This window comes from Lissotriton helveticus, chromosome 11 (genome assembly GCF_964261635.1).
Source record: "Lissotriton helveticus chromosome 11, aLisHel1.1, whole genome shotgun sequence".
NCBI classification, from domain to species: domain Eukaryota; kingdom Metazoa; phylum Chordata; class Amphibia; order Caudata; family Salamandridae; genus Lissotriton; species Lissotriton helveticus.
This window is the reverse complement of record NC_136072.1, coordinates 255,509,230-255,532,265: the sequence shown is the minus strand read 5'-3', so window position 1 is coordinate 255,532,265 and position 23,036 is coordinate 255,509,230. Positions and strand designations below refer to the sequence as shown.

Sequence of the window (23,036 nt, the reverse complement as noted above, 5' to 3'; positions counted from 1 at the left end):
GCATCTGTGTCATCTTTGTAACCTTTTTGAATCCATGTCTGCAAATCCTTGTTGTATGATTTGACGCAGTAATATGAATCTGACACTATAAGTGTCGGGAATTCGCGATCCGCATTATCTAGCGCCATTTTCAAAGCTACTATCTCAGTTTGTTGTTCTGAATTAGTTTCTACTGAGTGTGTTTTTGTTAATAGAGGTTTTAGTTTACCTCCGCGCCACACTTGTTTTGTAATCCCACATGTGGGGTTGTATGCTTGTTCTCCCCAAACGGGAGGTTGAGCATGTCCGTCTGTATAAATTACACAGGCGTAATGTCGTAAAGGCAGAATATCGATTGGCAGAGGGTATGTTTCTTCATATTCTAGATTTTTCAACTCTTCTAGTTCTGGATCAAGGTAATAGTATACTTTGTCCGTTGTGATTGAATTCACCCATTGTATCCACTTTGGATTCAATGTTGTTGTTGGTAAATTACACGGTGTTGTTAGTGCCTCAAAGGCTGATTCTGCTGTTCTGACTGTGATATGTCTACCGTCAGCTTGATCTTTTTCTCTAGCTATTGCGGTTTGAACTGCATGAACAATTTTTTCTTTGTTGCTGAATTTCTGTTCAGCTTCTGTGTACAAGTGTGATTTGAATGCAATCGGTACCTTTTCTCCCTCATTAGAGGTCAGGTATGTGAATCCGCATCTTCCTGGGATGACTCGAATCACAAGATTGCGTGTGTTATCACGTGTTTCTAATTTTGTTTTAATTAGCATGTCTGTTTGTAGGGATCTCAAAATTTCTGTGTGTATTTGAGTCCAATTGGATCTTTTAAAATCTGGTTTTATCAGATCATAAAGGGGTTTGACCCTTTCTGCGTAATTTGCAATGTATGTTCTTCCGAAATTTAGGAAGCCTAGAATCGACTGTAGGTTTTTTAGTGTTCTAGGTGCTTGGATTACGGCACATTTCTCTAGGAAATTGTCGGCCAGGCTTTTGCCTTCACTTGATAACTCATATCCTAAGAATAGGACTGTCAAATGGGCAATTCTGGATTTTTTAAAGTTGAATTTGTAACCCTCTGCTGCGAACCCAAGTATTATGGTGTTCACTCTCTTCAAGTGAGTCTCCAAGTCATCATCTGTTAAGTAAATGTCATCGACATAAGATAATGCTTCATCATCATATAGTTGTAGTAATTCTGTTACTCTCGCTGGGAATACCCCCGGGCTGTTCTTGTACCCCTGGGCTAACCGACAGAATTGTTTTTGAGTGCCATTTATTGAGAATGCAGTTAAATATCTGCTCTCTGGTGCTATGTTTTGACAAAAGAATCCATTAGAGATGTCCAAGGTTGTTTTGTATTTTTTGCGCACTATGTTATTCATTAGTGCAGCACTGTGTGAGTTTTGCACTGCAAAAGTTTTGCAACATGTGTTAAGGTGTCGGTAATCCAAAACTAGACGATATGAATTGTCTGGTTTGGAGACCGGAAACAAAGGGTTGTTCATTTGTGAGGTGCAAGTTTCAATCACCCCCTGGTATTCTAGCTGATCTAGTATTTCATTTACCTGTTTTTTAGCTTCTTGCTTAATTGGGTACTGCCTTTGTGCAGTTGGTTGTGATTTTAACTGGATTTTGTGAGGAGGAGAATCCTCATCCCATCCTACATGATTTTTATATAAGGCAGGAGCTAGAGCCACTGCCCACTTTCTAGCAAGTGTGTATTTTTTATGAATTGGAATTTGATTTGAGAAGGCAGGCATAATTACTTCTTCGCCATGAGGGCACTCCCTGACAAACTCTGGTGGCCAGTCTTTTTTAGCTAGAAGGATATCATAGCCCTTGGAGAGATTATCCCAAAATAGTCCCCTTATTTTCCTAGTCTTATCCCCCTCTATACGCAATGTTATTTCGTATATTTTGTGAGGTTTGCTAACTCTGGTGTCCGCAGTTTCCACTTGAAGATATTCATTCGTGTCCACTGTCTCCAGATGATTCATAAGGACTTTGCGAGCTATGCTCACTTCTGCTGCGCTGTCTAGCATTGTCTGAGCCCACTCTCCATTTTTCAGTTGTGTCCTCAGTATTCTCGGCATTGTTAACTACCTTGATACTGGCTACCTTCTTTTTTGGAAATTGTAATTTCTTTTTTAGTTGAGCAGGTTCCTTGTCTTTGGACTTGGTGTGCTCTTCTCTTTGTTCTGATCGTCCTCTTCTTTCCGATTTCTGCGAGGAAGTCTGAAAAGATTGAGAGGGACGTGTATCAATGTCTTGATATCTATCAGGCTTTTTAATATTATCCCTATTTCTAAGGTTATATCTTTTCCCAGAGGGGTCACTCTGGGGTGACCTGTGTCTTTGGTTTGGAGATTTCTTTTCTTTAGGATTGGATTGTTTGTTTCCATCCCAGTTCTTTTTTGGTGAATTATTATTAAAAAATATTTTTTCTGGACTTTCAGTCAGTTGTGGTTTTACTGGTATTCCACCTAAACTATCTCTACCTAGTTCCTCATAGGATTTTTCTATGATTCTGGCAATTTCAGCTGGTTGGTCTGCTATATCTGTCTTTTTTAACCTCTGGCGGATCGCCACGTTTGCTGCTTCACCTTTTATGTTGGCTAATAATATAGCCGAGACCTGCTTGAAGTCTTTCAGTAATTTCATACCAAGAGTTAAAGCGGGTTCAGGTCCATATTCATCTTGAATTTGTTTTAGCACATCTGGTATTACCGAAATGGATGGAACACCGTGCGTTTTTGTGTAGATGGAAGCAAAGACTGTACCCCAAGTGTCACAGTCCTCAATGTGTGGTGCGATTCCCATTGGAAGGCAGATAGTCAGAATCCTGTGCTTTTCTAGCAGGGTGGTGTCAGGAAACACCGCCTCTATTTGGGTGATTTTCTGTGCCAACCAGAATGGTATTTGTTCCCGTTTAGCCGGTACTTTACCTAGGCAGGATTGGATGTTCTGTGGTGTAATTTTATTTGTGTTCCCCTGGTGAGGGGTCAGCTGTGGAAGTTTAATCGCTGGCTGAATTGTTGATGTCCGCATCACATACTGAACTAATTGTCTATGAATTTTTATTAATTGTTTTAGCTGTGTTAACAGCTCTGCTGCAGACATCCCATTGATGTCTGGATGTGGTGTGTATCCGGCTAGGACCGGCCACGTTGCTCCTGGTCTACCTAAAGGACCGAGCCTGGTGATGTGATTGTTATGTTTTAGGGCGCCATCAAATAAGAGCAAATGCTCTTGAAATTTGAGTGGTACTTCCACCTCCTCGAAAGGAGTGTACTCATTAGGAGGTTCCTCTATTTTGTAATAGTGGAAGTACTTTGTTACAGCATTTGCTGCTGGAAAATGTATCCATGAATAGTATACCTCTGTCTGCCGATATTGGTGTGCCTCAATTACGAATATGACTGTGCCACCTCTAGGTGTCAGTCCATTTTCTATAAGTTTCAGGGTTATAGATCTCCTTTTGATGACCGGGATGAGTATTATATCCCCGTCCGCATCTAGTGCTGCAGCATCAGCCGCTGCGAGTTCAGCTGCTAATCTAACTGCCTCTCTTTCTTCTTCATTGTCTGACATTTTACTGTCCTGAAGGTTATTTCTTTTGTTTGCAGATCAGGTTTCTTATGGAAACAAAGATTAGATGCACAATATTTTGGAACAGTGTATCCTTCAACGTTGACTTGTACCAAGAACCATACATAGGAGTTCCCTCCTGCGAGGTCTGGCGGATATAACCTTTTACCCACTCCAGACGTCTTTGGAGTATTTGGGAAAAGGGGTCTGAGTGAGAAAGCACGACTGAGTTACTCTAAATGTCTTACGTTAGTTTTATCGCCCTTTCCAAACGCGTTGGGCGCCATGTAGTGTAGTTCCTATCATCCCAATAGGCTCTGCGCATTGGAATAATACCTACAGCAGTAAAGGCCTAGGCCAGACGTTAACTAGGTCTACTACTGTCGATACTAGACTTAAAGTTTTGGGTTTGCCAGCTTAGCTCAGAGTTCACTAGAAACTTTCTCGAATGTTCAAGGAGGACTTAATTTCCCTGATTAGACAAGAAGGGATTTAGTTTCTGACAACCATAGAACATGACAACTTTGCTCTCCCCTAATCAAGAGTAAATCTCGAGAGTCGTGTGAACAAAAGGCAATTTATTTTACTCAGTCAGTACGTGCATTCTTAGTCTCATCAGAATGTAGAGAAAAGGAAGAGACGGGCGTGTTCAATAAAAAGGTGTTATTTATTGATCAGTCTCTTTTCTCATACAAGAGAAATGGATCGATATTATTGCAATACTTATAGCTAAGTAAAGTGCGTACATTAAAAGCAATAGTATAAAATAATACTGTAAAAACATTGATATGGTTTCTAAGCCATAAGATGTTTTAAAATGAATAAAATATATTACATACACATATACATTTGATTAAACGTGCTCAACTGGTGTTTCTAGATACGCCTACCCCGTGTACCTGACCTAAGCCTAATACGTGGGCGGGAATAGAAAGTTACAGTTTAAGTTAAGTTTGTTTTTGCCAAGTGAATAACTAAGGAATTCTCTGTGAGGGGTTATTCAGTTCTGTACCTGGAAGTTAGGATGAATGAGGAATGGTATCTCTTTCTCTGGTCTCGATATTCCAGGCTGCCTGCGAGGGCTACCCAGAAACGCCGGTGCTGGATTCTCGGCAGGAGATAGCAGCGCGTCTCTCAGCGCGTCAGAAAGGCGGGGCTGCTGCCAGCGGGGTCTGCTCTGCTCTTGGCTTCGGCAAGTATGGCTGCTCCGTCTCGTCACCACGCGTGTGTTTGCATAGGGCAAGATCGGTAATATTTATACCTTTAAGGTGCCGAGATTGACGTAAGGATGGACATAGATACGTCAATAAGGATGTCATACGACTTGCTCGTTAGCACATTCTTTTACTAAAGTTCTCGGTGAAATCAAAACAATGCCCGCAGGGTTTTGCCCAGGTTGTCATAGGTTTGATTTGTTATGAGAACTCCGTATGCCTTATCAGGGGCTGGAGGAATATCGCTTGTCTAATTAGATCGCAAGCGTTATGACCTAATCAGATAACACGTTCCTGTGCCGTAGTGTGACTGCGTCAGATAACGGTATCTGCATCATGGGGGTTTTCTGCCTCATGGGCTGACTGCTAGTTAACTTGTTGGTTTGTTTAACTAGAATAGGGTCAGGAATAGGGGGATCGATTCAGAACCTATAGGAATACATGACATACTCTCCAGGAGGTTCCTCTGTTTTGTAATAGTGGAAGTACTTCGTTACAGCATTTGCTGCTGGAAAATGTATCCATGAATAGTATACCTCTGTCTGCCGATATTCGTGTGCCTCAATTACGAATATGACTGTACCACCTCTAGGTGTCAGTCCATTTTCTATAAGTTTTAAGGTTATAGATTTCCTTTTAATGACCGGGATGAGTATTATATCCTGGTCTGCGTCTAGCAGTGCAGCATCAGCTGCTACGAGTTCAGTTGCTAATCTAACTGCCTCTCTTTCATCATCACTGTCTACCATTTTACCGACAGGATGGTTACTTTGTTTGTTTGCAGATCAGGTTTCTTATGGAAACAAAGATTAGATGCACAATATTTTGGAACGGTGTATCCTTCAACGTTGACTAAACCAAGTACCATACATAGGAGTTTCCTCCTGCGAGGTTTGGCAGATATTACCTTTTACCCACTCCAGACGTCTTTGGAGTATTATGGGAGAAAGGGGTCTGAGTGAGAAAGCACGACTGAGTTACTCTAAATGTCTTACATTAGTTTTATCGCCCTTCCAAACGCGCTGGGCGCCATGTAGTGTAGTTCCTATTATCCCAATAGGCTCTGCGCATTGGAATAATACCTTCAATAGTATAGGCCTAGACCAGACGTTAACTAGGTCTACTACTGTTGATATTAGACTTAAAGTTTTGGGTTTGCCAGCTAGCTCAGAGTTCACTAGAAACTTTCTCGAATAGGCAAGGAGGAGTTGAACCTCCCTGGATAGACAAGAAGGGATTTAGTTTCTGACAACCATAGAACATGACAACTTTGCTCTCCCCTAATCAAGAGTGTATCTCTAGAGTCGTGTGAAAACAAAAGGCAATTTATTTTACTCAGTCAGTACGTGCATTCTTAGTCTCATCAGATTGTAGAGAAAAGGAAGAGACGGGCGTGTTCAATAAAAGATGTTATTTATTGATCAGTCTCTTTTCTCGTACAAGAGAAATGGATCGATATTATTGCAATACTTATGATTAAGTAAAGTGCATACATTAAAAGCAGAAGTATAAAATAATACTGTAAAAACATTGATATGGTTTCTAAGCCATATGAAGGTTTAAAATGAATAAAATATATTACATACACATATACATTTGACTAATCGTACTCAACTGGTGTTTCTAGCTACGCCTACCCCGTGTACCTGACCTAAGTCTAATGCGTGGGCGGGAATAGAAAGTTACAGTTTAAGTTAAGTTTGTTTTGCCAAGTGACTGACTAAAGAATTCTCTGTGAGGGGTTATTCAGTTCTGTACCTGGAATCTAAGATGGATGAGGGATGGTATCTCTCGTCTGGTCTCGATATTCCAGGCTGCCTGCGAGGGCTACCCGGAAGCGCCGGAGCTGGATTTCTCGGCAGGAGAAAAACGGCTTCTCGTTCTCAGCGCGTCAAGAAGGCGGGGCTGCGCCAGCGGGGTCTGCTCTGCTCTGGGCTTCGGCAAGTCTGGCTGCTCCGTCCTCGTCACCACCGCGTGTGTTTGCATAGGGCAATATCGGTAATATTTATACCTTTAAGGTGCCGAGATTGACGTAAGGATGGACATAGATACGTCAATAAGGATGTCATACGACCAGGTCGTTAGCACATTCTTTTGCTGAAGTTCTCGGTGAAATCAAAACAATGGCCGCAGGGTTTTTCCCAAGGTGTCATAGGTTTGATTTGTTATGAGAACTCCGTATGCCTTATCAGGGGCTGGAGGAATATCGCTTGTCTAATTAGATGGCAAGCGTTATGACCTAATCAGATAACACGCTCCTGTGCCGTAGTGTGGCTTTATCAGATAACGGTTCCTGCATCATGGGGGTTTTCTGCCTCATGGGATGGCTGCTAGTTAACTTGTTAGTTTGTTAACCAGAATAGGGTCAGGAATAGGGGGATCGATACAGAACCTATAGGAATACATCACAATGGAGTCTGCTATACAACACAAATGGTGTTGGGTAGATTGAGGATTGCCTCAGTGAATATATGTGGCCTGAATAATTCCCTCAAAAAACGTAGGATTAATGAGGATATACATTTTTTAATGTCATATAAATGGGCTGCAAGAGTCGCATCTATTGAGGCAGGCAGACAAAGGATAACTGAGGTAGCAGGATAGCAATTGATTTCTGCTACAACCCAGGGAACACGCACTAGAGGGGTTGCGGTGATGGCTCATAAAAAACTATTTAGGTTTCCACGTTCTAAATCAGACCAATTGGGTAGATGGGTTATTACACTGAGGTAGCAGGATAGCAATTGATTTCTGCCAGAACCCAGGAAACGGGCACAAGAGGGGTTGCGGTGATGGCTCGTAAAAAACTATTTAGGTTCCCACGTTCTAAATCAGACCAATTGGGTAAATGGGTTATTACACAGTGCTGTGCCGATAACTACTCTTTTACATTATGTTCTGTGTACGGTTCAGAATTTTATGACTTTGCCTTATTTAACTAGTTGAATACCAAGTTAGTTGGGTGGCCGCTGTCCTTGATTGTATGTGGGGATTTCAATCTAAATCTAAATACTGAGAATAATAAACTTGGTGAGCAGTCATATCATGGTTGTAAGCCTAAGGTATTCAAGGCGGTAATAGATTTGTGTAATACACATGGACTTATGGATGATTGGGCCACATTAAAATCTCTAGATGTGGGCTATACCTGTTTCTCAGCCCCACATCCAGGCGCGAAGATATGAGTTACTCACACTTTTAGCTTTGCTAATTCATATTTTGAAATGGTATTAGCTGTTCTTTTTAAATTAACCTTGATTAGCCTTAGGCTCTCCTAACTCCTGGCACTATTACCATGTGCACTTTGCACTGTATTGACCACTGCATACAGGGCTCTTACCTCACCTTCAATTTTCATCTGTGAGTCTCCCGTGGTATTCAGATGCCTACTGCCCCACACCCCGGTGCACCGCAGTCTTGCCCGATTGTTGTGGAGGGTGCTGGGGGCTTTCAGGTTCTTCCCTTCCGGTTTCTCTTGGGGGCGGAGTGAGTTGGTTATCTCTCTAGCGCCTGCATCCTATTTAAAGAACTTGGCATTTTTGTCACGCAGCGAACGTGTGCAGCGGGCGTGCCAAAGTTCCCCGGCCAGCGCCAGCCATGCTGCCGGTAGTCCCTCTGGTGCCCTAATTCACTTGTCTAGGACTCAACTACTTAATCTGAGAGACAGGTACTGCAGTGCCCCAGCTATCCATGAGTTTTCTGGCCCCCCTACTCATTTTAAATTTGATTCGTGTTCATTCACATTTAAGGTAGACCCTACAGCACTTCCCCCTGTATATCCTACTTCCCTTTGCTCCTCAAAGGGGAATACAATTCTCTCCCCCTAATTAAATCCTGTCTACTCAACTGCAGATCCCTCCCACGCCACTCGAACGATATTTGGCTCTCCCTTGAAACGCATGACTGGGATCTAATGTTTCTTACCGAAACTTGGGTCAGGGATTTCGCTAATCCCAACCTTAATCTAGCTATCCCCAGTGACTATCGCTTTGCAGGGCTAAATCGGCCCAACAAGAAGGTGGGAGGTGGGGTTGCAGTGGTCCTACGCTCGGTACACAGACAAAATATCGAAAATAAAATATCGGAAAGACAAAATATCGAAGTTAAAATATCGAAGGTAAAAAATATTGGGAAGCAAATATATCGGATACAAAAATATCATAATAGGTAAGTAAGTAGAAATATCGAAAAAAATAATATCGTATGACAAAATATCGAAAATACAAAATATCGTGTAGTAATGGAAAAAATAAATAGTATAGGAAAAAATATAATAATTGTAAATAAACATTTGATAAAAAGGTATATATTAAAAAAGTATAATATATTTAATATAAAAACATTTTAAAAAAACATATATAGTTTTAGGAGCGGGTTATTGGGTTTATAGGGGATAAGGGTGGGAAGTAATTTAAAAATAATAAATAAATTAATATATATTTGTAATTTTTTTTTATTAATAATTAATTGGTAAATAATTAATATTAATTAGTTAATTAATTAATATAATTTTGTACATTATTTTATATAATAATTAATTGGTAATTATTGAATATTAATTAGTTAATTAATTAATATAACATCGTACATAATTGTACAAAATTAATAATTGGTAATTAATTATTATTAATTAGTTACATAATTAATATAATTTTGGACATAATTTTAAATAATAAATAATTGGTAATTAAATAATAATAATTAATTGGTAATTAATTAATATTAACTAGTTAATTAATTAATATAATTTTGTATATATTTTTAAATAATAAATAATTGTTAATTAATTATTATTAATTAGTTAATTAATTAATATAATTTTTTACATATTTTTAAATAATAATGAATTGGTAATTAATTAATATAAATTAGTTAATTATATTAATTACCTTCATTTAGTTTAATATATATTTTTTACTTATTGTAAATTAATTTTGAAAAAATAATATTAATAATTAAATGTATTTCTTTCCAGCTAATGTGCTAATATATTAACTTTATTGTTATTGTTAATTAATAATTAATTTGTAATTACATAATAATAATTATTTTTGGGTAAAGGAGTATTGTTAGAGTTCAGGGTCAGTTTTCAGTTCTTGGTTAAAGGGGTATTTTTAGGGTTCATGGTCAGTTTTCAGTTTTTGGGTAAAGGGGTATTTCTTGGGTTCAGGGTTAGTTTACAGTTTTTGGGTAAAGGTGTAGTTTTTGGGTTCAGGGTGAGTTTTCAGTTTTTGGGTAAAGGGGTATTTTTTGGGTTCAGGGTCAGTTTTCAATTTTTGGGTAAAGGGGTATTTTTTGGGTTCAGAGTCAGCTTTCAGTTTTTGGGTTAAGGGGTATTTTTAGGGTTCAGGGTCAGTTTTGGGTTTTTGGGTAAAGGGGTATTTTTAGGGTTCAGGGTCAGTTTTCAGTTTTTGGGTAAAGGGGTATTTTTAGGGTTCAGGGTCAGTTTTGGGTTTTTGGGTAAAGGGGTATTTTTTTTTTAGGGTTCACGGTCAGTTTTCAGTTTTTGGGTAAAGGGGTATTTTTTGGGTTCAGGGTCAGTTTTCAGTTTTTGGGTAAAGGGGTATTTTTAGGGTTCAGGGTCAGTTTTAAGTTTTTGGGTAAAGGGGTATTTCTTGGGTTCAGGGTCAGTTTTCAGTTTTTGGGTAAAGGGGTATTTCTTGGGTTCAGGGTCAGTTTTCAGTTTTTGGGTAAAGGGGTATTTTTAGGGTTCAGGGTCAGTTTTCATTTTTTGGGTAAAGGGGTAGTTCTTGGGTTCAGGGTCAGTTCTCAGTTTTTGGGTAAAGGGGTATTTTTAGGGTTCAGGGTCAGTTTTCAGTTTTTGGGTAAAGGGGTATTTTTTGGGTTCAGGGTCAGTTTTTAGTTTTTGGGTAAAGGGGTATTTTTAGGGGTCAGGGTCCGTTTTCAGTTTTTGGGTAAAGGGGTATTTTTTGGGTTCAGGGTCAGTTTTCAGTTTTTGGGTTAAGGGGTATTTTTAGGGTTCAGGGTCAGTTTTGGGTTTTTGGGTAAAGGGGTATTTTTAGGGTTCAGGGTCAGTTTTCAGTTTTTGGGTAAAGGGGTATTTTTAGGGTTCAGGGTCAGTTTTGGGTTTTTGGGTAAAGGGGTATTTTTAGGGTTCAGGGTCAGTTTTCAGTTTTTGGGTAAAGGGGTATTTTTTGGGTTCAGGGTCAGTTTTAATTTAATGTACGCTGGATTTGGTATAGTAATAATTAAATTATTAGAGACCAACATATACTCACATTTAATATACAGTGCAAAATTTCTGATAAGATTGTTACATTATAGTAAGATAATGATACAAATAGTTCAACATGATTGTAGAAACATTATTTTTATTTATGTTTCACAAATAAAATGTTATTTCATAACAAAAATCTTTTTATTACATTTGGTTTTATAAACATATTTTATAAACACAATGATAAGCAACTATACAGAAGCATTATTATTTTCATACTTTTTGTACAAAAATGAATATTATTTATTATCTCTTTTACATATTGTAATTTCATAAAGAAATGTAGAAATAACAAAAGTATTTTTTACACTTTATTTCAATACATAAAATATTTATTATATAAGTCACATATTTTTAACAAATTTTTCTATTATTATAATTTTTGACAATGTAGTTATATTTCTAGACATTGTTAATATAAATATTATTCTTTTCATAATATGTATTTATTACATTCATTTACATATTTGTTAATCAAATCATTGTAGGATTAAAGTAAATATTTCTTTACAATAATAGAAACTTAATGTTCATTTTTGCATATTTAGTGAAGTATATATATTATATTTTATAGTTGGGACTATTTTATTGCATTTGGGTGCTTTATTTTGTAACCGGGTTAGGTCGTTTTGGGTTATTTGGAAGAAGGGCTGATCGCGGTTGGGAGACACTTCACGTCGCTTCAGGTAAGGTTTTTTTTATATGTTTTATGTGTATGTTAATGATGTTTTGAGACTACTGACCTTATATTTTGTGTTGTTGAATGTGAGGGAGGTATGTTTTAGATTTCGAAAACAGATAATTACTTATGGTATATACACGTAGTGTTAGTTAGTTAACTCATTATATATAGAGTGAATTTTAGTCTTTTACGGTATATCTACAAGTGAAATCATCTATTTTAATATGTTTGTACCTAATTACTAGCTAATTAATGTGGGTGGGAATGTCTGTTTTCTATGTTTTTGTCATAGGTGTACGCTACATCGGAAGTTCCGTTTTTTTTTTAAAGGAAGTGTTTGTTTGTTTAATTCAACACTGCTTTACAAACACTTCTTTACATTTTTCGGTTTTGCTGGAGCAATTCTTTCTATTTTTCCAATTTTTCGGGTTTTTTATGCTTATTCGATGGCTCTGGACAACGTGGATGTCTTAATTTTGGAACAGTTGTATTTTTACATTTTTTTTGGGGTTAATTTTGCACTACCTGGATTACTTTGGTGGACAAGGAGGTTATTGGATTGACAACATGATTGGTAAGTCCTTGCTTTCTTATTTTGTGTGGGTGGGTAATGTTATTTTTATTATGGAATAGTTTTTTTACTTGTTATTTAGTTTTAATGTGTGCATATATTATAATAATATCTCTATATATTGCATACATTAAATACTTTAGAAGCTCACGTTACATATTTTTCCATACTTAGGTGATACTTTTAGTGTTTTATAACATTTTGGGAATTAATTAGAGTAGTGTTTTGGCAATGATATTTAGGTATTCTATGCCTTTTGTACTAGGGTAAAGTTTAACTTGTTCTTCCAGGTACTTGTGCATTTGTTTATTTTGCTTTGATGTTTTAGGGACAAGTTCAGTTACAGATTGGTCCATTCTAAATTCCTGGTAGCTCTGTTCTTTCTGTAGGCATTTAATGAAATGTTCTAGAGTAGGTTTGGTTCTGCCAGTTGATTGTACAAATGCATTGTGCCAACCTTCCACTGCATTGTTAGTTTTTGAATCTCCGTTAAGGGTACTTCTGTAAACGTTCCACCAGGGTATGAGGAATTTGGGATTTCGTCTGTGGCCAGATCTGTGGAGTCTGCCTACCCAGGTGTCTTCAAAGTAGTCGAGAAATGGACTTAATTTAGCTTCATTTTGTTTGTAGAAGGGGCTGTCTATAAGAATGTTGTAGTGTTCAGCTACGTCTGTTTCAGGTACATAAGCAAGTGCAATTAGTTTTTTAATTTGGAAAGCAAAAGATGAGTTTGTAGCGTATTCGACACTTAGGGTAGTTTTTTGAAGGTGTCTCCATAAACACTGGTTTAAATGATAATAGCAGCCTTGAATGCAGGTATGGGGGTGGATTCTTATGATAGTTGAGAGCATTGCTTGCTCAAAATCAAGAATGATACTTTCAGGAGAAAAATCATTAGTTTTTTGTTTAATTATATTTATTAATTCCATATATGTGGAATTATTTTTGTTTGGTAATAGTGCATATAGCAAAGGTATGTTGCAGTTGTGGTAGAGGCCATGTATTGTGTATAATTGGAAAAATGGTTTGGGACAGATGTTAAATGTTCCATCCATCATCCAATATTGGCTTTGCTGCAGTTTAACTAAATTCATACTGGTACCAAAAATTATAAGCCTTTTGTCATTGTTTTCGTTGTCATAAACTATAAATGGTTGTTTATTTAAAGTTATTATTTGGTTAGCAGTTAAATTTATATCCTGATATGTTCTGGGAGATGGTGTTGTAGAAGTAGTAGCTTTTTTAGTTCGTGCTATAGTTCTTTTTAAGGAGAGGATATTTGGCATTTGAGTTGTGGCAGTTTTTGGGATTTTAGGAATGGCTTCTTTTAAAATGACATTTGTTTGCTTTTGGGAACCTGTACTAGCTTCTTTTATATTTTCCAAAGCTGTTCTAACTTCTATTTCAGTAACATTAGGTGGATGATTGTGTTCCCTAGTATACAGTACTGTAGCTTCTTTAGTTGTTGCTCTGCCATAGCACTTGTTAGAATAATATTTACAACATTTCCAATTAACTTGCATGCCATATTGCTTTTCTTGTGTATAAGTGTAACCCATGTAGCATAGTAATAGTTTTCCTTTCTGGCTGGTCACAAATTCGGCTCCTTCGGTCATTTTGTACTTTGTATATCTATAAAATGTATATATAATAGTTAATGTCAAATTAAATGTGATAAATAATCTATGTTAGTGATAAGTAGGAATGTTTATACTTACGTGTTTTTGAATTTACAGCAAAATTAGGAGCTGCTTGCTTCTTTAGTTGGGGATAATTGTTTGTGATGTTGTTGTAGCTGTTATGAAAAACATGAAAGTAGTATATTATTAATTAATGTTTCGGTACATTTGCAATGTTAGAGCTCATTTCTACTACAAAAGTGTATCTTCATGATTCACATTGGGAAGATACTTACATATTTTTTTAGGTTGGTCTTTGCCAGTATAGTTGTTTCTTCAGCTTCTGGAGAGTAGTTTGTAGTGTTATCTTAAATAAAAAAGGAACATATGTATTAGAATAATCACCATGTTGGTATGTTTTTTAATAGATTATCTGGTAATTATGTTCTTTAATATACTTACTTTGTGATTATTATCTGTATTATTCAGAATGTGGAGTTCTGTATTATGTCTGTATATCTAATCGTTGTGTTTGCTCTGTAAATAAACAATATATAATAGAACATAATTAGAACAGTTCTAAATGTTTGTATTGTTTTTCCACATTTATTTCAGTTGCATAATACTTACGTAGTAAAATGTATTGGAGAAATAGTACTGATGTCCTTAGTTCATTAGTAGTGCAGTTTTCAGTAGTAGAATCTACAGAAAAAAAGAAATATGTGGGGCAAAAGTCATTATTTCTGTGTGTTTAGATTTATGTGCACATAATGAATCAATGTGAAATTACTTACATAGTTATTAGAATCTGTATTCCTAGGGTTTGTTCACAGTTATTTTGAGTAGAATATTCAGTACTCGTTGTATCTAAAAAAAATAGTTTCATATAATTATTTAGCATGTTAAGTAGTATGAATAGCAAAGGGGCACTGGGTATTTAGCAGGTAAGTAAGTAGTATTAGCAAATAATGCACTTTCTATTTTATTTACTTACTTAGAAGATGTTATAGTAGGTTGATAGTCTGGTTCTTCTAGTTGTTGTGCAGTAATTCGGATAGAGATGAATCTCCTTCAGTGACTTTTGGCAAGTAGTTTGTGCTTAGATTTTAATTGTTTATATAGGGGAGTGTCAGTAGTAATTACTTTGCTATTGGTTCATTTAAAAAATTAGGTTTGTGATTGGTTAATTAGTATATTTGATTTTCAGTTGTGATTACTTTGTAATAGAAGTGAAAAACAAAAACAAATTATAAAATTATACAAAGTAGTATAGAATATTTTTATATGTGTAGGTGATATAATTATACCAATAGGATATTTTTGACAAATTATTAGTGTGTCTATAGTATTAATTTAAGTATTGTGTGTTTATTTAGATGTGAAAACATATAAAACGTTAATTAATTATGCAAACAGATGCATATAAAAAGTCGATATAGCTGATAATCCGATATTGAAGTGCACGATATTTTTGATGTCGATATTATAGTTAATGTCATTATTTTTTGTAGATAGCGATATTTTTGTTTTCCGATGTTAATGTAGCCGATATAAAAGTAAACAATGTTTTTGTATATCGATATTAAAAAATCGATATTTGTGTATATATCTAGTTAAGTATAGGAACCCGATATTTTTGATTTCGATATTTTTGCTCCGATATTTTTGTACGTCGATATTGTGAATCTCGATATTTTGTCAGACATTCCCTACGCTCAAGTTGGGAAATCTCTTTTAGGAAACTCCTAAACTTTATCACTGTTGCCCCCAACGTAGCCATGGCTGGAATCCTAATTTATAGACCACCCAACTCCCCCCCTCAGCATCTATTAGAACTCTACAATATAGTTGCTGACTTGTCACTTAAACATCCCCACTTTATGATACTTGGTGATTTTAACATGCATGTGGATGATATTCACTGCACTAGAGCAGGCCAGCTCCTAAAAACTCTGGAAGGCCTGACTTTGACCCAGCGGGTTAGCGGCCCCACCCATCGGGACGATCATACAATTTACCTACTTTTCTCTAACAATCCTAACTTGGCTACAGCATTTCCCGTTCCTCTTACGTGGTCAGACCATTTCTTAATCACGTTAAGTATGGCAATACCCTCTCATTCGCCGAATTCTTCCATGGCCCGGGATTACAGCAGGAAAGGGTTTAACATTACCTGTAATGCTATGACACCTGCTCTTTCCTCCACCCCCCTTCAGCTGGCTGGCTGGGGATCCGGAACTAGATGTGTCTAATTTCAATAGCTGGCTCTCCTTAGCCCTTGAGACTGTCGCCCTCGTGCAACCTATTCTTTTCTCAAGTCAAAAACCATCAGCCCCATGGCTTACTGCGTACCGAGAAAAGCCGCTGTAAGAAACTTGAGCACAGCTGGAGATCATTTTATGAGCCTGAGGCTAAATTAATCTACAAAGCCGTCATAAAGAACTTTCACAAACTGAAGCCCTCGGCAATGAGAGATTACTTCATCAGTAAAGTCAAGATTGATGGTAATTCATCAAAAACTCTCTTCAAAATAGTTAAAGATTTCATTAAGCCACCTGCTTTATCAAGCACAGTTCCTCCCACCCAGGATCTCTGTAATGGGCTATCGGACTTCTTTCAAAATAAAATTCTGGACATCTATTCAACGTTTGTCCCCACACGATGCTCCCCTATCCAAGACACTGAGGCAGCTAACAGTGATGCATTTACACTCTTCCACCCGATCTCCATTGATATTTCACTTCAAAAACTTCTCGCCTGCAAATCAGGCTCCCCAAAGGATCCCTGCCCGGCACATTTATTTAGCTCCTTAGCCCCCCTCATTATCTCCAATTTGAATCTGATCTGGAATTCCTCCCTGCGTACTGGAATTTTCCCCTCAATCTGGAAGCAGGCCCTCCTAGTACCAATACTTAAAAAATCTGATGCTGACCCATCTGTCTTTAAAAACTATTGTCCTATTTCTCTTCTACCAAAGCCAACCAAAGTCTTGGAAAAATTAGTTCAGGAACATCTGTCAAGTTATCTTGAATCCTGTCATCTTTTCCATGATTGCCAGTCCAGGTTTAGATCCGGTTATTGTACTGAGACTGCCCTCCTTGAGGTCTCTGAGACCGTTTGCGAATGTGTGGATGCAGGCGAAGCAGCTATGCTGGTGCTTCTTGACCTGTCTGTGGCATTTGACACAGTCTCTCATGTTATCCTGCTTGAGAGACTCTATTGTCTCAGGATCCAGGGTATCCCTCTGTCCTGGATACGATCCTACCTTAGCGGCCGTACTCAACAAGTCTCCCTTCAGCCATTTGTCTATGAGGTGAAACCCTTGAGCTGTGAGGTTCCCAAGGGCTCTGCTTTGAGCCCACTCTTCTTTTCTTCAATGTATACCTCTGCCCTTTAGCTGCACTGGTAGAATTCTGCGGAGTCAGAGTGATCTCTTATGCTGACGATACACAATTGATGTTCTTATTTAAGAATCACTCTGAAGCAGTATTTTCTAATTTCAGACACTGTCTGTATACTATCTCCACCTAGATGTCATTAAGCTCAACTCAGACAAAACCGAGGTACTGTTTTTTAATTTAAAAAAGCCCTCTTTCATTGCTTTGGGGCCATCTGAGTTGAATTCCCCCAAAACCTGTGGACTCGGCTAGGAATCTTGGGTTCTGGTTTAACAATGAGCTATCCTGCAAATCCCAAATATACCAGCTCTCCTCTGCCTGTTTTGGTAAACTACACATGCTCCATAAAATCCTTCCCTTTCTCCCTCTGGACTCTCGTTGGATCATTATTCATACCCTGATCACCTCACATCTTGACTATGCACATAGTCTTTATGCTAGGGCACCAGCGTATCTGATCAGACGCTTTGAGATCGTTCAAAATGTGGTTTCTAGGCTGAATTGCAACATCCCATATCGCCATTCAATTACACCCCACTTGAAGGAGCTTCACTGGCTTCCAGTGATCAAACGTATCCAGTTCAAATCTCTTGTCCTGGCTTTTAGAGTGATTCAGGGCCGTGGTACAGCGTATCTTAGAGCTTGACTCAAGCACTCTCAGTCTAATCGTTCCCTTAGTTCGAATCATCTTCGCCTTTTGGTGACTCCCCTTTTCCGCCGGTCCAGAATGGGTGGCAGAGTTTTTGCAGTGATTACTGCCAAAACTTGAAACAGTCTGCATCTTTCCCTGCGTATGGCTGAGTCTGAAACCATTTTCGGACGTGTTCTGAAGACCTGGCTGTTTTCCAGCACTTAGTCCCCTACGGTTACTTGCATCTGCCGCCGGTCTTAGTGCCGGGATACCCCCGCTGGGGGTAGCTGTGCGCTTTATAAGTTTCTAAATAAATAAATAAAATAAAAATCTAACTCATGCTAGGCTAGATTACTTTTTTATATCTCAGGAGGTGCATACAAGATGCAACATTGCTAAATTCCCTCGAGTGATGTCGATCACAACCTGTTAGTGCTAGAAATTTCACTTCACTCACTTACGGCCCCTATATCTTGCTGGACTTTCAACAGATTGCTTCTTTATGAGGAAAATTACATTCAACATATGAAGGAGTGGATTCCTAGATTTATACAGGAAAATAAGGGAAGTGTGCGGATAGGAATAATATGGGATGCATTTAACACCGGGATAAGAGGGGGAACATTGAGATAAGGCTGGGCTTTACAGGTGAAGGAGAGGGACTATCTTCAAAAACAATATAGGACATTAAGTGAATAAGAAATCTAATTGGTACAGGCACTGGCAAATAATGGGAAAGTTGAGCAGACACAAATCAAGGTGGCGTTGAATAAATCTACAATCCTGGATTTGTTGGCAAATAAGGTAGTAGGGAAATATTGCAATTGGCGGTCCAAAATCTATGAATGTAATGAGAGAGTGGGGCACCTGCTAGCGGTCCATACTAGACATCAGATAACGCAAGGGGGGATACTTGAAATTGAGGATGCAGGGGTAGGGTTAGTTACAGAACCTTCAGAAATGTGAGCCGCCTTTCAACACTTTTATCAGAAACTCTGTACAGAAGATACTATCAAGGAGGAATAAGCGATTCAGAACTACTTAGCTGGGATCTCATGTGAAAAATTATCAATAGAGGAAAGTGAAGCGTGAGAAGTACCTATCGCAGTGGATAAAGTGCAAAGTGCAATTAGCTCACTGGTAAACGGGAAGGCATTTTTCGGTTTTGCTGGAGCAATTCTTTCTATTTTTCCAATTTTTCGGGTTTTTTATGCTTATTCGATGGCTCTGGACAACGTGGATGTCTTAATTTTGGAACAGTTGTATTTTTACATTTTTTTGGGGGTTAATTTTGCACTACCTGGATTACTTTGGTGGACAAGGAGGTTATTGGATTGACAACATGATTGGTAAGTCCTTGCTTTCTTATTTTGTGTGGGTGGGTAATGTTATTTTTATTATGGAATAGTTTTTTTACTTGTTATTTAGTTTTAATGTGTGCATATATTATAATAATATCTCTATATATTGCATACATTAAATACTTTAGAAGCTCACGTTACATATTTTTCCATACTTAGGTGATACTTTTAGTGTTTTATAACATTTTGGGAATTAATTAGAGTAGTGTTTTGGCAATGATATTTAGGTATTCTATGCCTTTTGTACTAGGGTAAAGTTTAACTTGTTCTTCCAGGTACTTGTGCATTTGTTTATTTTGCTTTGATGTTTTAGGGACAAGTTCAGTTACAGATTGGTCCATTCTAAATTCCTGGTAGCTCTGTTCTTTCTGTAGGCATTTAATGAAATGTTCTAGAGTAGGTTTGGTTCTGCCAGTTGATTGTACAAATGCATTGTGCCAACCTTCCACTGCATTGTTAGTTTTTGAATCTCCGTTAAGGGTACTTCTGTAAACGTTCCACCAGGGTATGAGGAATTTGGGATTTCGTCTGTGGCCAGATCTGTGGAGTCTGCCTACCCAGGTGTCTTCAAAGTAGTCGAGAAATGGACTTAATTTAGCTTCATTTTGTTTGTAGAAGGGGCTGTCTATAAGAATGTTGTAGTGCTCAGCTACGTCTGTTTCAGGTACATAAGCAAGTGCAATTAGTTTTTTAATTTGGAAAGCAAAAGATGAGTTTGTAGCATATTCGACACTTAGGGTAGTTTTTTGAAGGTGTCTCCATAAACACTGGTTTAAATGATAATAGCAGCCTTGAATGCAGGTATGGGGGTGGATTCTTATGATAGTTGAGAGCATTGCTTGCTCAAAATCAAGAATGATACTTTCAGGAGAAAAATCATTAGTTTTTTGTTTAATTATATTTATTAATTCCATATATGTGGAATTATTTTTGTTTGGTAATAGTGCATATAGCAAAGGTATGTTGCAGTTGTGGTAGAGGCCATGTATTGTGTATAATTGGAAAAATGGTTTGGGACAGATGTTAAATGTTCCATCCATCATCCAATATTGGCTTTGCTGCAGTTTAACTAAATTCATACTGGTACCAAAAATTATAAGCCTTTTGTCATTGTTTTCGTTGTCATAAACTATAAATGGTTGTTTATTTAAAGTTATTATTTGGTTAGCAGTTAAATTTATATCCTGATATGTTCTGGGAGATGGTGTTGTAGAAGTAGTAGCTTTTTTAGTTCGTGCTATAGTTCTTTTTAAGGAGAGGATATTTGGCATTTGAGTTGTGGCAGTTTTTGGGATTTTAGGAATGGCTTCTTTTAAAATGACATTTGTTTGCTTTTGGGAACCTGTACTAGCTTCTTTTATATTTTCCAAAGCTGTTCTAACTTCTATTTCAGTAACATTAGGTGGATGATTGTGTTCCCTAGTATACAGTACTGTAGCTTCTTTAGTTGTTGCTCTGCCATAGCACTTGTTAGAATAATATTTACAACATTTCCAATTAACTTGCATGCCATATTGCTTTTCTTGTGTATAAGTGTAACCCATGTAGCATAGTAATAGTTTTCCTTTCTGGCTGGTCACAAATTCGGCTCCTTCGGTCATTTTGTACTTTGTATATCTATAAAATGTATATATAATAGTTAATGTCAAATTAAATGTGATAAATAATCTATGTTAGTGATAAGTAGGAATGTTTATACTTACGTGTTTTTGAATTTACAGCAAAATTAGGAGCTGCTTGCTTCTTTAGTTGGGGATAATTGTTTGTGATGTTGTTGTAGCTGTTATGAAAAACATGAAAGTAGTATATTATTAATTAATGTTTCGGTACATTTGCAATGTTAGAGCTCATTTCTACTACAAAAGTGTATCTTCATGATTCACATTGGGAAGATACTTACATATTTTTTTAGGTTGGTCTTTGCCAGTATAGTTGTTTCTTCAGCTTCTGGAGAGTAGTTTGTAGTGTTATCTTAAATAAAAAAGGAACATATGTATTAGAATAATCACCATGTTGGTATGTTTTTTAATAGATTATCTGGTAATTATGTTCTTTAATATACTTACTTTGTGATTATTATCTGTATTATTCAGAATGTGGAGTTCTGTATTATGTCTGTATATCTAATCGTTGTGTTTGCTCTGTAAATAAACAATATATAATAGAACATAATTAGAACAGTTCTAAATGTTTGTATTGTTTTTCCACATTTATTTCAGTTGCATAATACTTACGTAGTAAAATGTATTGGAGAAATAGTACTGATGTCCTTAGTTCATTAGTAGTGCAGTTTTCAGTAGTAGAATCTACAGAAAAAAAGAAATATGTGGGGCAAAAGTCATTATTTCTGTGTGTTTAGATTTATGTGCACATAATGAATCAATGTGAAATTACTTACATAGTTATTAGAATCTGTATTCCTAGGGTTTGTTCACAGTTATTTTGAGTAGAATATTCAGTACTCGTTGTATCTAAAAAAAATAGTTTCATATAATTATTTAGCATGTTAAGTAGTATGAATAGCAAAGGGGCACTGGGTATTTAGCAGGTAAGTAAGTAGTATTAGCAAATAATGCACTTTCTATTTTATTTACTTACTTAGAAGATGTGATAGTAGGTTGATAGTCTGGTTCTTCTAGTTGTTGTGCAGTAATTCGGATAGAGATGAATCTCCTTCAGTGACTTTTGGCAAGTAGTTTGTGCTTAGATTTTAATTGTTTATATAGGGGAGTGTCAGTAGTAATTACTTTGCTATTGGTTCATTTAAAAAATTAGGTTTGTGATTGGTTAATTAGTATATTTGATTTTCAGTTGTGATTACTTTGTAATAGAAGTGAAAAACAAAAACAAATTATAAAATTATACAAAGTAGTATAGAATATTTTTATATGTGTAGGTGATATAATTATACCAATAGGATATTTTTGACAAATTAATAGTGTGTCTATAGTATTAATTTAAGTATTGTGTGTTTATTTAGATGTGAAAACATATAAAACGTTAATTAATTATGCAAACAGATGCATATAAAAAGTCGATATAGCTGATAATCCGATATTGAAGTGCACAATATTTTTGATGTCGATATTATAGTTAATGTCATTATTTTTTGTAGATAGCGATATTTTTGTTTTCCGATGTTAATGTAGCCGATATAAAAGTAAACAATGTTTTTGTATATCGATATTAAAAAATCGATATTTGTGTATATATCTAGTTAAGTATAGGAACCCGATATTTTTGATTTCGATATTTTTGCTCCGATATTTTTGTACGTCGATATTGTGAATCTCGATATTTTGTCAGACATTCCCTACGCTCAAGTTGGGAAATCTCTTTTAGGAAACTCCTAAACTTTATCACTGTTGCCCCCAACGTAGCCATGGCTGGAATCCTAATTTATAGACCACCCAACTCCCCCCCTCAGCATCTATTAGAACTCTACAATATAGTTGCTGACTTGTCACTTAAACATCCCCACTTTATGATACTTGGTGATTTTAACATGCATGTGGATGATATTCACTGCACTAGAGCAGGCCAGCTCCTAAAAACTCTGGAAGGCCTGACTTTGACCCAGCGGGTTAGCGGCCCCACCCATCGGGACGATCATACAATTTACCTACTTTTCTCTAACAATCCTAACTTGGCTACAGCATTTCCCGTTCCTCTTACGTGGTCAGACCATTTCTTAATCACGTTAAGTATGGCAATACCCTCTCATTCGCCGAATTCTTCCATGG

General features: G+C 36.9%; 2 long non-coding RNA genes across 2 annotated transcripts; both read right to left on the bottom strand.

The window, feature by feature from the left end:
• Positions 1 to 13,511: 13,511 nt before the first annotated feature.
• LOC144792452 (uncharacterized) lies at positions 13,512 to 14,257 on the bottom strand. The gene is made up of 3 exons (XR_013602560.1): positions 14,200 to 14,257; positions 14,003 to 14,079; positions 13,512 to 13,916 (listed from the first exon to the last, which is right to left on the bottom strand). It is a non-coding gene; the product is annotated as an uncharacterized LOC144792452 (long non-coding RNA).
• Positions 14,258 to 20,505: 6,248 nt separating this feature from the next.
• LOC144792485 (uncharacterized) lies at positions 20,506 to 21,240 on the bottom strand. Its single transcript, XR_013602570.1, has 3 exons — positions 21,194 to 21,240; positions 20,997 to 21,073; positions 20,506 to 20,910 (listed from the first exon to the last, which is right to left on the bottom strand). It is a non-coding gene; the product is annotated as an uncharacterized LOC144792485 (long non-coding RNA).
• Between the last annotated feature and the right edge of the window lie 1,796 nt (positions 21,241 to 23,036).